The sequence below is a fragment of the Chlorocebus sabaeus genome, chromosome 18, assembly GCF_047675955.1.
Source record: "Chlorocebus sabaeus isolate Y175 chromosome 18, mChlSab1.0.hap1, whole genome shotgun sequence".
Classification (NCBI taxonomy): Eukaryota; Metazoa; Chordata; class Mammalia; order Primates; family Cercopithecidae; genus Chlorocebus; species Chlorocebus sabaeus.
Window position 1 is genome coordinate 49,702,662 of NC_132921.1, and position 16,196 is coordinate 49,718,857.

General features: G+C 34.1%; 1 protein-coding gene across 1 annotated transcript in view; it reads left to right on the forward strand.

Moving 5' to 3' along the window:
• The window catches only part of CCDC178 (coiled-coil domain containing 178), a 483,946-nt gene that overhangs the window by 139,765 nt on the left and 327,985 nt on the right, over positions 1 to 16,196 (forward strand). The gene's annotated exons all lie outside the window — the stretch shown is intronic.

Here is a 16,196-nt window from a genome sequence, read left to right on the forward strand (position 1 = left end):
CATATAAACTGGCAAGTCTATATATATATGCGGCAAGTATATATTGCATTACAAATGTATGCAAGTGTAATTTTTCATTTCCTAAAGTTTTATTTGCTTTTCATCCAAATCTGCTAGGTCATTTTATGATTTTTTGTTTGACACAGATATTTAAAGCTTATCTTTTATCTCTTAAACTGTGTGAATATTTATAATCTACACCTGATAATTTAAATATCTGTAGTCTTTGTCATTTGCTTCTGCTTCTTATTCTTCTAACTCATGCTTCAGTGCCTTTTTCACTTGTATTCTTGGCTATTTTTTTTAAAAACCATGTGTAGTTCACTTGCTTCTGAGCACTATTTGCAGAAAATCTTTGAGTCCTAGGATAAAGTTGAGTTAATCATTGCAAACTTATGTTTATGAGGAAGGTTCTATTTTTCAACTTGTGTCCTTGGATATGCTCTAAACTATGATTTTGTTTCCTACACCATATTAAACAAAGCTCCATTTAACCAAAAGTTCCAATGCATTAAGAACAATGATGTCTCCTCTATTTAGCACTCTGTAACACATTTGTTGTAAGAAATTTGAAAAATACACAAAGTACAAAAGGAGATTGAGACCCTAACATTGTTTCAATACATAGAAATATAGCTATTAATATATTACTGAATTTTTCCCTTCTTACTAAATAATTGTGAGTTTTGATCTTATTCCCAACATGACATAATAGATTTTTTCATGATATTAAACAACTGTTAAATACATCTTTGAAATAGCTGTATAATAGTTTATTCTATGGATGAACTATGATTTATATAATAATTGCTGTTATTTAGATTGCTCTCATTCTTACTCCTTGTTGTAAATATTATGGCAGTGGATTATTTTGTTTAGAAATCTCTATTAGCATATAATAGTTTTAAAATTCCCACTTCGTCTCTAAAACTATTTTCCAGAAAGACGATCCCGTTCATGAGGCTATGCAGTACGTGAGCCTGTCCTCTCACACACCTGTGCTAACTTCAGTGTTATAGTTGTAATAAATCTCTCCCAATATGATAAATGAAAACTATCTTCTTAATATTGTTTTGAACTCCATTTATTTGATTACTAGGGAGGTTGAATATTTGTACATCCTCTATTGAATTCTACTTTTTAAAAATAATTCTTGTGTGTTTCCAAGGAAGAAATGAGGGACTCAAAGTTCTAAGGGGCAAAGTGGCTTTCCTAAAGTCCCACAGCTGGAATTTAAAATCTGTCTTTCTGTATTCAGGTTCAGAATATTAACCTCCTCTCATTTTTCGCAGTTTAATCTGACTTAAATTTAACTGACATTTAGTAAATGTTCAAATATGCTCGATAAATCAATCGAATAATAATCACAAATAGTAGATCTAATGTTAAAATTGCTGTTATTAATATTTTGGGGCACAGATAACATGGTGGTGGGTTCACAGAGTGACACTTTTGTGTGGCTGAAGCTTAGAGAAAGTGCATGATCTGACCCTGTGTGCTTGTGTCTGCCTAAGAGTGTGTGTGTGTGTGTGTGTGTGTGTGTGTGTGTGTGTTTGCATGCAATGCGTGTTTTTATGTGACAGGCCATCAGGAGAAAACATTGAGGCTAAGGAACTATCATGTCAGATAATAAATCATTTTAAGGCATTTGGACTCAGCTGAGGACTATAGATGTCTACTAAAGAAGCCCTATGATCAGACTTTCTTTTTAAATATGTCATTTTAGTGGTATTTGGATGAGTTAGGGTTTGAAAAACTAGTTTGATGATGGTACCAGACATTAAATGAAAAATGTGTAGATGAAAAAAAGGAAGGTTGGAGGGTAAATGTTTGATTGGGATTGTGTATGGCACAATACAAGGGTAAGTATCTGGAAATCATTTTGATTGTGAGTCTGAAATTGTGGAAAGATGGTCATAGAGATAGATGTTAGATGTAAAATGCAGAAGTACTTTAAATTGTCAGGCAAACATTTTCACGATTTTTCCTTCATCTGTTTCTTAAAAATTTGAATTTTTATAGATAGAATTTTATGGAAAAATTATAACACTTGGCCATATATCAGTATAATGTAAAATTTCCCCAATATCTGATAGGGCAGAATCAATAAATATAGTTAATGGCCTTTATAGACCCCCATCTACTAACTCATAGTTTGGTTTTTCACGAAATCGTGAATATCTACTTAGAAAATATAAGAGAAAACCTCATTCATTAGAAAATTATACCCAAAATGCAACTAAGAATACATACATAGAAAGTAGGAAGTTTCTATGAAGAGAGTACCAAATGTGATTAAAATACATTTTAAAAATGAATAAATAGAGGGATATGTCAAAAATTTGAATATGACCCAATTATGAGAAAATGTCAAGTTCTAACCAAATAAATTAAAAGTCTTATTGCAATTGTAACTAAACTCCTAATGTAATTTTATTTTATAATTTAATAAAATAATCCGGGTAATTTAAAAATGACTATTTATGGGGACAAATAGCTCTATGGTATATTTCAGTGTGAAAAAGATTATATAACTGTTAAACTCTGTGGTATTGCTCAAGGTTGAGATAGCTAGAAAACTGAAATACCATTATATACCAACAGCAATCAATTAGAAATAAAATTTAAAAGATATCTCTTACAATATAATTTTGAAACATCAAATCCACGGAATGAATCTAGCAAGGAGGTGTCTGATAATACTACCCAGAAGGCTACATAATATTGTTGAAGCAAATTAAAGAAGATGTAAATCAATAGAGGGGGGCATACCTTGGTCATAAATTGGAACACTCACTATTACAAAGATGTTCATGCAATTCTAAGAAAATTCTTATCAAATTTTGTGTTTATATGCATGTGTGTATACATGTAAACTTAAAAGCTGATATTAAAATGTATATGGAAAATTAAAGGATAAATATTTAACAACGTTTTAGAACTAGGCTTCACAAATTATAATACCACTTTTCAAAATTAATAGTAGAGCTCAATATGTAAAATGACTCTTTACTGGTGCTAGGGTAGAAAGATAGACCAGTGGAAATGAGTAGAAAGTCCAGAATCCAACCTACACGTATACATTCACTAGATGTGTGACAAGTGTACCACTGTAGTGCAGCAAACAATAAACGGCCTAATTGCCTTATGAAAGAAAAGTCTTACCCCTACCTATCTAACAAACAATAGTCTATTTTTTTTGGAACATAGGTGTAAATGTGAAATTTTAAATAATACAAAATTCTAAGAAAACATAGAAAAATATCAGTAAATATGAGTCAGGTAAAGTTTTCTTGAACAGGAAAATAAATACCATCATAGAGAAAAAACCAGATGAATAAACATTCCATTAAGACAGAGAAAAGGTAAACCACAGACTGATAAAATATATTTGTTATAGCTATATCTGAGAAGATAAATTGATAAACCAAAAAAAATTGGTGAAGAAAAAATTAGTAAATTATAAAATAATCTATATATAATGTAATGATAAATATCAAATAACAAAAATAATGAAAACTTATAGAAAAAGCAAATAATCGAATAAAAATCTGCAGAACGGAACAATCACTTCACAAAAGAGGATAAACAAATGTATAGTAATCATGAAAGAGTAGAATGAATAGGTAAGATATAACATAGTTATGCAAAGTAATACTCTGCGGCAGTGAGAATAAACAGATTTCAGCTACACACAACAACATGAATGAATCTTAGAAACATAATATTATATAATCTTGTTCAGAAACAGGTAAAATGGTCGTAGGAGTCAGGATTGCAGTTCCTATTGGGTGGTAGTGATTGAGAGAGCACACTCCTGGGATTCTGTTGGTCATGTGTAATATATATGTATGTATTTTTTTTTTCTGAATGAGGGTGGTACTGGTGTATTCATATTAAAATGGATTGAGCTATACTCTGATTTGTACACTTCTGTATAAATGTTCTACTTCAATAAAATGTTACTTTTAAAACAAACATTAAATGACATACATTGTTAGTCCAACTAAAAATGTGTTCAATCTCTTATTAATCATTTATTGAATTCATATTGTGTGTAGACATTATGGTAGGTTCTAAAGTTACTATATGTGGAAAGCTTCCTGCCTTCAATGAGCCCCCAGGAAAATCCATAATTATTATAGAAATTATGTTTTTTCAGTAGCTGATAGGGTTTGGATCTATGTCCCCATCCAAATCTCATCTTGAATCCCCACGTGTTGGGAGAGGGACTGGTGGGAGGTGATTGAATCCTGGCAGGGTGGACTTACCCTTGCTGTTCTTGTGATAGTGAGTGAATTCTCAGGAGATCTGATTGTTTGAAGCTGAAGCTCGCTCTCGCTCTCGCTCTCGCCCTCGCTCTCGCTCTCGCCCTCGCCCTCGCCCTCGCCCTCGCCCTCGCCTGCTCAGCCGCACTAAGATGTGCTTGCCTCCCCTTTGCTTTCCGCTATGATTGTAAGTTTCCAGAAGCCTCGCAGTCATGCTTCCTGTTAAGCCTGAAGAACTGCGAGTCCATTAAACCTCATTTCTTCATAAATTACCCAGTCTCAGGTAGTTCTTTGTAGTAGTGAGAAAACGGACTAATACAGTAGCCTAATGAGTACAGTAAGAAATGAAAGAAAGGAGCTAGCAGGAGCTTCTGCGCTGCAGCTCATTTTAGCTATTAGTGACTGATTGCCTCAGATTAAAAACCAAACAAGCAAAAAAACTTAGTTCTGTGGTTTCCTTTACCCTGCTTTCTGTGAAGATATTACATTTGTTAGTTTTTTTCTCTTCGAAGTAATATGGCCTTGTGATGTTTTTACATGTAAAATTAGAAAGATAAAATGCACAACCTTTTTTTTTTTTTTTTTTGAGACTTTTTTTGAGAGTCTTGCTCTGTCGCCCAGGCTGGAGTGCGGTGGCGCGATCTCGGCTCATTACAAGCTCCGCCTCCCAGGTTCACGCCATTCTCCTGCCTCAGCCTCCCGAGTAGCTGGGACTACAGGCGCCCGCCACAACGCCCGGCTAATTTTTTTTTTTTTTTTTTTTTTTTTTTTTTTTTTTTTGGTATTTTTAGTAGAGACGGGGTTTCAACCTGTTAGCCAGGATAGTCTCGATCTCCTGACCTCGTGATCCGCCCGCCTCAGCCTGCCAAAGTGCTGGGATTACAGGCGTGAGCCACCGCGTCCGGCCTGCACAGCCTTTTTTTACGGTTACAAATCCACCACCTTGTAACTGCTTGCGCCTAGGGCCTGTGTCATCATTTCCCCCATTTTTGGATCCTCAAAGACTAACCTAGTGTCTGCAACATTGTTGTACATTATGTGCTATATAATATTTTCAGTAGAAAATATTCATTTGTATTATACTATGTGTAACTTGTTACATTGTATGAAATACATAAAATATAGAGATTAATAATTTTTATCTTTTAGCACTTTATCTGAGAAATAGCTTCATACATCTTTATTTTTACTTCATTTAAAATATTTTCAAACAGCAATTTAATAACTTTATAACTATGATTAATGAACTAATAAGTTTATACTTAGGACTAAACATATTTATATTTAAAGAAAACATAGACTTAAAAAGCAAGTGTGTGAGTGTGTTTGTGTGTCCTGAGCACCTGCTTTGTGTCTGACAGTTTGAGCTGTTCATGACAATGTTTAAATTTACATTGTTGTATAGGAAAATAATAAACATGTTAACTAATGAATATATAATTTAAAATGTAGTCATTGATACTTTTGTGAGGACAATAAAATTTAATAATGTGGTAGACAGTGACAGGCCAGGGCAGGGTTGAGGACTCTGCTTTAGCAAGGATATTCAGTGTCACCTCTCTGAGAAACTAACATTGGAATTGAGACCTGAATGAAGACATGTCAGTCTTAAGCAGGTCTGAGGAAGAGAATTCCAAGTATAAGAGGAAGCTTTGAGACAGATAAAAATTCCTTGTGCTCTGAAAAGAGAATGGAGGCAGGCATTGCTAGAAAATTGTGTGACGGGGTAATTCACGGAGACAAATGCTGGTAAGGCAGACAGGACTCGTATACTAAAAGCTTGTAAGTGTGCTAATGATAGTGGTGTATGATTAAAGCATTTTCATAATCTTACATTTTAGAGAGATCACTTGGGCTGCTTAGTGATGGATGGACTTTGGTGCATTTAAGAAGGAAGGCTTTTTTTGGTAATTCAAAAAAATTATAATAATGAAGACATATAGATAAATGCTTTTGCAGTATAAATGGTAGGGCATTCAGATATATTTGGAAGGGATGCCAACTCGACCTTTTGGTAGGTGGGATTTAAGACGTGAAGGAAAAACTGGTCAGGCTATTGGCTGAAATAGCAAGAGCTTATAGAGGGTATGAAGAGGATTTGAGAAGAGAAGATATGTCTCCTTAGGCCATATTAAATTTCAGATTCTTATGAGCTCTTGAAATGGTAATGAGAAGTAACAATTAGATACATTGGTTTACAGCCCAGTGATGAGGAGGATCCCAAAGACAAATTTGCAGTCATAAAATTAAACAATGGGACAGTCTGAGATGTCTAAAAAGTGAGTGTAGGCAGAGAAGCAATGAGAATTTACATTTTGTGCAATATGGACAATGGAAAACCTGAGAAGGTTTTTGCTACAGAACACTTACAAATGGGGCATGCACGGGGCTGGCATCTTTTAAATGAAGAGCTGGGCTTCCAGGCAAGTGAAGGAAATCCTCAGGGGTCAACTCACTGAAAGTAATGGAACAACTGCAGGCTGAATTCCCAGCTGATATTTGGCTGCCCTGAAAATATGGGTGGAAGAATAGCCTTGTTGAACTTGGTAAACAAGGGAATTAAATTTTAGTGGCTTCAAATAATAGGTCATGGGCCATGGATCTGTGCAAGTGAAGGAGTTGGATAAAGTAAGGGCACTTAAATGAATAGAAAAATATCTCCCCATGAGCAAAGGCCGAGGCAAGAAAGTGTCTGTCTACATCTGGGACCTGGGTGAAAGAAAAGCAAGTGAGAACATTCCCAGTCTGGCCTCTTTTCACAATGGCTTGATTTAATCTACACCATCCATGTGTTTTTAGAAGGCCCTAACCGAGGAATAATCATAGAAAAGTTATCCTGCTCTCCTCAAATAGTCTCTAGAGCAATAAACCCTAGACTGAGGCCATACAAGATTCTCACTGAAAAAGTAAGGCTTTTAAAAGTGAACTTACAGAATTATAAAGCACATAAGGAAAATTCAAACATGAATTGGAGTTATCAGAAATAATGAGAAGATTCTGATTTTATCAGCAAAAATTTCAAATAAAGAATTAAACAGAACTCAGATAGTACAATTATGAGATTTATTCTAAGTTTTAAATGGTTAATGGGAACAAAATAAACTAATAGAACACTATCCAAAAAGTGCAGGCAGTTGAAACAGAATCCACCACAACTTTTAAAAATTAAAACTGGATTCATTTCTACTGAAGATTCTACTAATTAAATAGTAGAAAGAGCTGGGGGAAATTCATCAGTGTACCTAAAAATAGAACCCAGAATACGGCACAGAGAGAAAACAAGAGAAAATCTGGAAGAAATATTCAAGTTATGGAAAATAGAATGAGAAATAAAGGAAAGAATGGGGAAAGCAGTATTCAAAAAGATAATGGCAGGTGATCTATAAATTTTAGAACATAGATTTTCAGCTTCAAACAGCACCATAAATCCCACACAACATAAACTCAGAAATAAAACTTTGATTTATTTAAATCATAGTTTACTCAAATTGGAAGGAGAAATTAAAGGCGTGGCATGCTTTTTTGTCAAACAAATGTATTCTATAGGGACAGCATCTGCAAATAGCTTTCCTTCCCCTTTAGATTCCAAGGGGTAAATAATACTTTTTGTTCAAGGCCAAGCTGTCCATCTGTGCTGTTGGTCTCAACCTCTTCTGTCCTCTTCAAGACATAGTTTTACTCGTATCACTTCCATTTTTGACATCTTTATTCACTATCTTTTTTCCTTCCTTATCTTTTTAGCCTGTAGACATCATTAATCCTCCTCCAATATAAAATGAAAGTTTTGATTTCATCCTATTTGTACTTTCAGCAAATCACTCAATAGTTCCCTTTTATTCTTATTAAAAATTACACATAGTTAGCAATATTTGCTAGATTATTAGTAATATTTCCTTCACTATTAATCATTGTTTTGACATAAAGCAGTCTGGCTTCTTAAATCCCATGCTACCAAAATTAATCTTACTTAAGTGCAAGAAAAGACCTTTCTTCCTAAATCCGTAAGGTCATTTTTCAGTCCTGTGGTAGGCCATTTTTTTTCTCTCTTTCTTTCTACATGTTACCCAAGCATTTGTGTCTATGCCCTCTTTGATGCTATCCCTTTTTGAGATTTAGGATGCCATTCTCTTGCTTCTTCCGGTTCTTCCTTTAACTCTGTGAAATGTTCTTTTCAGGAATCCTAGAGCAGCTGATATCTCTCTGCTGTCCCTGATTAGTTTAGGGTACTAATCTCAGCCCATTTATACCCTTGCTCCATCTCCTGTCCCAGAAATTTCACCTGGTCCCCTTATTTTAACAAGTACTATAACATTTTTTGACTCGTTAATCTCGACGTTCTCTAGCTCTACCAACAGTATCATTTTAAGTATCTGCTCTCTCCCCTCACTTATATCCTGCGCTGTTATCCACCAAGTTACCTGTTTTGGGCATGGTTCTATATCCCTCTCTCCTAGCTCACTGCCAGCATCTTACTAACTTCTTTAAATATCTCTCCTATGGGTACTTTTCTTTCTCTCTATTTCAATTACCAATAAAATAAACCAGGCCCCTATTGTCTCATGATGGGAACACTGTTTTCTTTCAGCAGCTTAAAAACATTTCATAGGTTCCCTACCAGCTATTAGATAAGTCCATGCTTCCAGAATGATAGATTGGACACTGTAAACTGTCACCTGCCCAACTTCAGACTCATCTCTTATTATTCCTTCCATGATCTTAGTCTGTTTTATGGTACTATAACAGAATACCTGAAGCTGGGTAATTTATAAAGAAAAGAGGTTTATTCAGTCCATGGTTCTGCAGGCTTGGAAGTTTAAGAGAATGATGCCATCCTGGCTAGGGCTTTCGTGCTGCATCAGAACATGCTGGAGAAGGTCAAAGGGGAAGCAAACAGGTACAAAGACACAAAACTTGAGAGGCATCCTGGTTTTATAACAACCCACTGTCATGGGAACTAATTAATTCCCACATAAACTAATCCGATCTCACCAAAGCAAGAGCTCACTATAGCGAGAGCAGCACCAAGCCATTCATGAGGGATTTGCCACCATGATTGAAACTCTTCCTGCTGGTCCTCACCCCGTAACACTGTCACATTGGGGATCGAATGTCAACGTGGGTTTTAACAGTGACAAACTATTTCTAAACCCTAACCATCCTTATGTTCTAGCCTATTAAAATGCTTATGCATCTGAACTCATATTGTTTCAGCTTCAGTTTGGTCTCCAATATTCTTCTGATAGGTATTTACTTTTTCTTCCTCCTCATTCCACCTGCTCCTCCTCTTCCTTCTCTTCCTCTTCTTCTTCAGCATGTTTTTAAAACTGATTAATTGACCCTTCATACAATAGCTCAGACATTAACTATTCCCCGAAGCTCGTCCTCTTGGTAATTCATCTTCCCCTGTCTACAAACCAAAACAGTGTTAAGTGCCTCTTCCATTACTGTACTTATTATTGCACTGGAATCTGTTTTTTGTTTCCTTTTTCCTTCATGAGAGTATAAACTTGTTTCCATTTATCTTCATGTATCAGTCACCTAGCACAGCTGTTGACATATAATCAGTGCTCAATAAGTATCCATTTAACTAACTTTCCTTGGTTCCATACTTCCCTTTTAGCACTTTTCACACTATGTACAGTTACTGCCAGTTTACTTATTTGTTGCTTCCTGTCTGGCCTGAGCTGCTTACTTGCGTTCCTTGTGTGTATCTGTGTGTGTGTGTGTGTGTTTCTCAATAGGTGTTGAACAAATGACATAATGAATGAATGATAGCTAAATATAGAAGTTTATTCTTAGTTCTTCCTTTGCTTCAGTATCTCTGTCCTCCTATTCTCTGTGCTATATATTCTGATGTCAGATCCACTTGTGTCTTTTTCTGTTCCAAAGCAAGACTAATGATTATTTTTCTTATGTTTTTTCCCTCTCCTTGTGTATCATCTCACTAAAGCAGAGAACACTATAAAGAATCATGCAGTCTTTATATACTATTTTAATTAACAAAAAACTGTTTATTGAATCATTTGTGTTATTCAGCGCAGGTAAGCAGTATGTATATATTACCCTCAATTTATTTAATCTAGATTACAACTTTGATGATAGGTATTATTAAATTAATCTTACAGATGATAAGGAAATTGAGTATGAAACCTTCCTCCCTGATTACATAAGAAGCAATCAGGATTTGAATACAGGTCTACTTAACCCCAAAATTTATGTTCTTTCCACTTAGCAACACAGCCTCTTCTCTTCTGTTAGTTAAGTCTTGATTCCTATTTCTGACATGTTACAGAAGATTTTGGACACAAAACCTACTTCAAAAAAACACACAAAAGCTTATGGTTTAACTTAATTCTCCATCTCTATATTTGACTATATCCATTGTTTATCTCAGAAAACTCTGTTCATCTTACTCTCCTTTATTTATTATCTTTTAACTCTACCATTTATCTGAATCACCTTCCCCTTAGTGCCAGTTTTTCTTTTTCCACAAGTCCAAACATAATTTAATGCTTAAAAAGCAAATCACTGATTTCATAAGTCTAGTGAATATCCCCATGAAACATCCTCAAATTGGAACTGTTATATACACTAAAATTCCACTAGAAAACTATCTCAACATATGATGTCATTGCAAGACTGTTACACTATTTAAATAAATTACATAATTACTGCAATATATGATATACTGTTCATATATACTTTACCTTCAGAATGCCAACATTAAAACACAGATGCCATATTTGTTAAGAGACTTTGTTCAGTTATCCTATACATACAAATATTTGCTAGACCTTTTTGTAACAACAATGATGATATGATTATTTACCTTGCAGAAGCAGCTTATAATTTGATAATTTTGTCTTTCAAACAAATGAGCATCCATTAGAAATAGACCCTTTACATTTGGGACATTCGACTTGAGCAAACAATTTTACTTGATTACTTATTCACATGATAGGCAGGCTTCAAAAACCTAAGTCAAGGAAAATGAGCTTGTTAAAAATGATTTGAAATTGATTAACTTAGATTTAGTTTGCTTGAAATTAACTATGTGGTATGAATTTCTATATAGTCATTTTCTTACATTCAAGCTCTGTAAAATATTCTAAATATCTATTTCTAGTGTTCCACTGTATCTCAAGCAAGACAATACCATTGTAATTGCAGTGAGCCAAAGATGGGGTTGGTAATTGAGGGAAATGAGCAAAAAAGCTATTGAACAATGTAGAGATATATTGGCATATTTTATGAAGTTTGTTTTTTAAGAAGTAACAGTGTGGTGATTTATTTGTAGAGATAGCAATTTGAATATTACTGAAGTTGTTAAATAGCCTGGAATACCTAGAATGAATCCACAGGGTACTGTGTTTTTCATACCCATTTAGCTATGTCTTACCAGCCTATTAATTTGAGTTGCTTCACAGAATTGTCAAATACTTCTTTTTCCAGCATTGCACAACAAACTTTTGAATCAATGTTTTAAATGATTTTACTTTTGTTTTTTTTTTAAATTTTTTCAGACATTAAAAGAGAAAAGTATACAAATCATGCATTAAAATTATATATATATCATCTAAAATTAACTACTCACCCACATGTTAGCCCATTTTAAACTTTTTTTCCAAGAGTTAAATACTAAAAATAAATTATACTTTCTATTCCTACTTTCTCCCTCTGCAGAGGCATTGAAATATGAATTTGGGTGATACAGTCCATGAAAGAACCTAGACTTTCAATCCATTTGCTTTCTCATTTTCAACAGTCTTTTCTTCCATCCTACACCAACCACCTTCTCTTATAGTTTTACTCAGTTTTTGTCATTTCCAAAAATTGAGTTACTTCATGTTCTCAATTTTAAGCATCCACTCACAGATAACCAACACCTCTTTTTCTAGCTTACTGTACTAGCACCCCCACTCCAACAAATATTTGATCCTGTGATGACCAATCTGTCATCCTTACTACATTTATATATCCCGTTTTATTGTCCTTCTTTCCAAACCTAGTTACTTTTATCAAAATAAGCACATATTTAAATAACATTCAGACTGTGTTTTTATGACTTGAAAAGCCCTATCCCTAACTAAACCTGCAGTTTTCTTCATTGAACTTTTCCTAGCAGCTGAATGTGGCTAAAATAAAGCACAAGTGTGCTAAGTATTCTCACGGGGTGGATCCTGGTTTGGTGGGCCCTAGAAGTTACAGTATATGGGGGCAGTAGATAAAAGAAAACAGTGTTATGAATACAAAATGCCCAGTCACTTGAATACCACTTGACAGAAGAGACCTTATATTAGAAAGAGAGAATGATCTTCGTCAACTTTGATTAAAACACTTTGTTTCTACAAACTTTATAACACCATATCACCATGTGACAACACTGCTAGGGAGACACTCAAAGGACTTTGTAAGGGGCTGGGGCCAATTAGAGGCCCTCATGTTTAAGCTTCATTAGCAGCACAATAAATTTACTTCTGAATAGAACTTAAATTCTGTGACCATAAATCTCAAGTGATGTTCAGCACGACCAAGAAATTTCTAAACAATTCCACTTTTCTCATGACCATTTTATATCTTCTCCCTCTCTTCAATCCTAATACCCATATTGCCCTCATTTTAAACTAATCATCCTCTTCATAGGGAGTATAGATATAATGAATGAGAATTATCTCAATCTCTTACCAGCTTACTGGTGCACAATACGAGTATCTCCTTTTTCCCATGAATCATTATTCATCGTTAGCAGCACATGAGCTTTGCATAATATTGTTCATTATATAAAGTATGAAAACACAAAATAAACTGTATTTAGTCCTGTAACTCATCTCTTTCTATATTTTTTGTAGCAAAACTTTAAAAAATAAACACATCTATTTCTGTGAACTCACAGTTAATTCTCTATTGAATCCACTCCACCAGGCTTTTCTGAGGGTCATATTCTGAATCCAATGTCAATTTTTCTCCTTAATTTGAAGGGTTTTTTTAAAAAATTGTTTTCTTATTTAGTTGTGCTTGGTAGGACATCTGATGACATTTTGAATATAATTTCTTTGTAAATAATTTGTCTTTTCTCTCTGGGAACTTCAGAATTTTCTCTTCTTATTTAAGAGTTCTGAAATTTCACAATTTTGTTTGTAGCTATGTGTGTGTGTAATTTTTTCAGCTTAGCACTAAGTAAGACTTTTCAATTTGATGATCCTTGTTGGGTTTTGGTACTGAAATTTTTCGGGTATAGTTTTGCTATATACACCTGCTACCTATCTATCCTATTTCCTGTCCTGTGATGTACTGATAGGAGTCTGATAGTTGATTTGTGAATTGCTTCTTATAATTCTGCATTTTTATTACATATTTTGAGAATATATAGTCAGAGGCATTGAAGTAAATAAATATTTCATTTCTTGTTGAAATGTTTTCTTTTATTATCTACTTTTACCTTGTTTCTTATTCATGATTTTCTTATTAAATTACATTTTGTGATATTACTGTTGCTATACTAATGCTTATTTTCAGATTTTTCAGTGGTTTAGTCCCCAATCTTTATTTTTTAGGCAGCAGTGAGTCTTATTTTTTAAACATAATCTGATGATATTAGTAGGTGTACTTTAGACATGTGTATTATGATAAGCCTAATTAGTGACGCTAGTTTTAAAACGTGTTTAGCTAATTATAGACATTTTAAATAAATCTGGAATTATTTAGTTTTTCTATTCTCCTCCTGAGCATTACACATATTTTTGCAAAAAATAAATTACTATTGAACATCTTTACACTTGTCCTATTTTTAAAATCGTTATCTGGTGCCTTTGTTTCACTTTTAAATAGTAATTTTTCACAATCAATACATGTATTTGCTGACATTTCTCATTCATTTTTGTCTTTATATCTTCTTGTTTATCCTTTTCGTTCACTTTCCAGTGGCTAAAATGATTCTTTAATAGTTATTTGAATAAAGGCTTTCTGGTAAATTTTCTTAAGCTACGCCAATTTAGCTCATCAATCTTGAATAATAATTTGGCAATGTATGGAACTATAGCTTCACATTTATTTTTGCTTATATTTGAAGATAATAATTTTCTTTTGGCATTTATTACATCACTTTGTATGTCCTTAATAAGTATCGTTAATATTCTACTGTTTTATCACAATATCTTTAGCTATAGATTTTTTATTTTTATAATGTTTAGTAGTCACAACTAATTTTGTCATCTGGTCTGTGGTCCTATTTTTTTCTCAAGTCTAGAAATTTCTCTCATTTTTAAACTAATCTTCTTCATAGGGAGGATAGAAAATTTCTGTAGTCTTTACACAACATATCTTATTATCGTTCCTTTTGTATATCAAGGGGAATGTCGCTTAACACATGCTCAAACACACCACACATTCATCCCGCTCCACTTAATGCATGGACTGTTTTTTCCACAAAACAAATACATGTATAAACATGCACACATAAATACACATACATACACAAAGATTAACACACATATACACATATGTACAAGTAAACGCAAAAAGTATATATACACAAACACAAATATGCATGTGTACACAAATGTAAGTACACATAGACTCAAAAGTATACACATACTATGTACAGACACAAACATGCCACACCTATATATTGTGTGTGGTTGCACGCACACATACACACCCCCTCCACATTTTTTGTGCTGCTTTTTGAGTGAATACCTTAGTACTTCATTCCTACCTATTAATCCAAAACTCTCTTTGAGTCTTCTCAGTTTGGAGCTTTTTGGTTCTATTTCAAAACTATTTTAATTATTTCTGTCCATATTTCTTTTCATTATTCCTTATAATTTATTGTCTTCCCCATCTATCTATTTTTGTCTAATTTCTGCTGTGTGTCAAAATTTCTTTTCCTTTTACAAAATTAGTGATTCCTTTACTTAGATATTTGAGCATTTTAAATATACTTATTTTAAGTTCTTTGTCAGAATGTTTCATAAAATCAATATCACCTAAAGTGGTTTGGGTTCACACTCTGATTGCTAGGTCTTTGGAAACAAGATAATTCTTAATATGTTTGGTGTCTTTTTTGAGACCTCCCATTCTAAATAAGCAGGTCTCTTTTCCCTATCTTTGTCTCTCTCTCTCTCTCTCTCTCACACACACACACACACACACACACACGTAACACACTCACATACATACACATACACCCCTCTCTTTCTGTCATACACACACATCTTCTTGTTTATCTCTTTCCAATTGAAATTATGTCATTGCTTCTACCTCAACCTACTTGGTCCCAATTCACCAATCTTTAAATTCTTCCATTTATGGTCATCTTTTCTGATTCCCAGTGATCATACAAAGATGATATTGGGGATAACATTGTTGCAGTTACTGATTCAATGGGCAACTTGGTTGAGTTATTGGTCTCAGGATCTGTTCTCCTCAATGCCTTTGCTCCTTGCTCTCTATGTATCTGTAGCCCCAGTCAGTGAATGATCCTTCCACATCAAGTACAGCTCATGCAAAGCCCTGCCATGAGTCAGTGAACCTCGCACTTGTCACTCAACTGGTGCAACACCTTCAGCTTGTTTTATGCTGCTTCTCCTCTATTCATGCTTTGATTTTCGACCCCATTTCTATTCTACAGAGATGATTACCTTCTTTGTGAGCCTAGCTATGTCTCGTGCTTGCCTGAATGTATGTTTATTCTTATTTCTACATCATTCTTTCATCCTATTTTGGAATAGGTGAAAATGAAGGATCAATGCAGCTCATCATCAGCTGATTTGGCCACACTAATTCAATCTTCTCTGTGTTCTGTGAAGTGAAAGCTAATCATGTATATTCACCCCAACCTCTTGAATAGTGCTACTTGAATGAAGTGTGGTCTGCAACCAAGTGTCATCAACCTGGGAGCTATTCTCAGACCCATCCAACATCTACTGA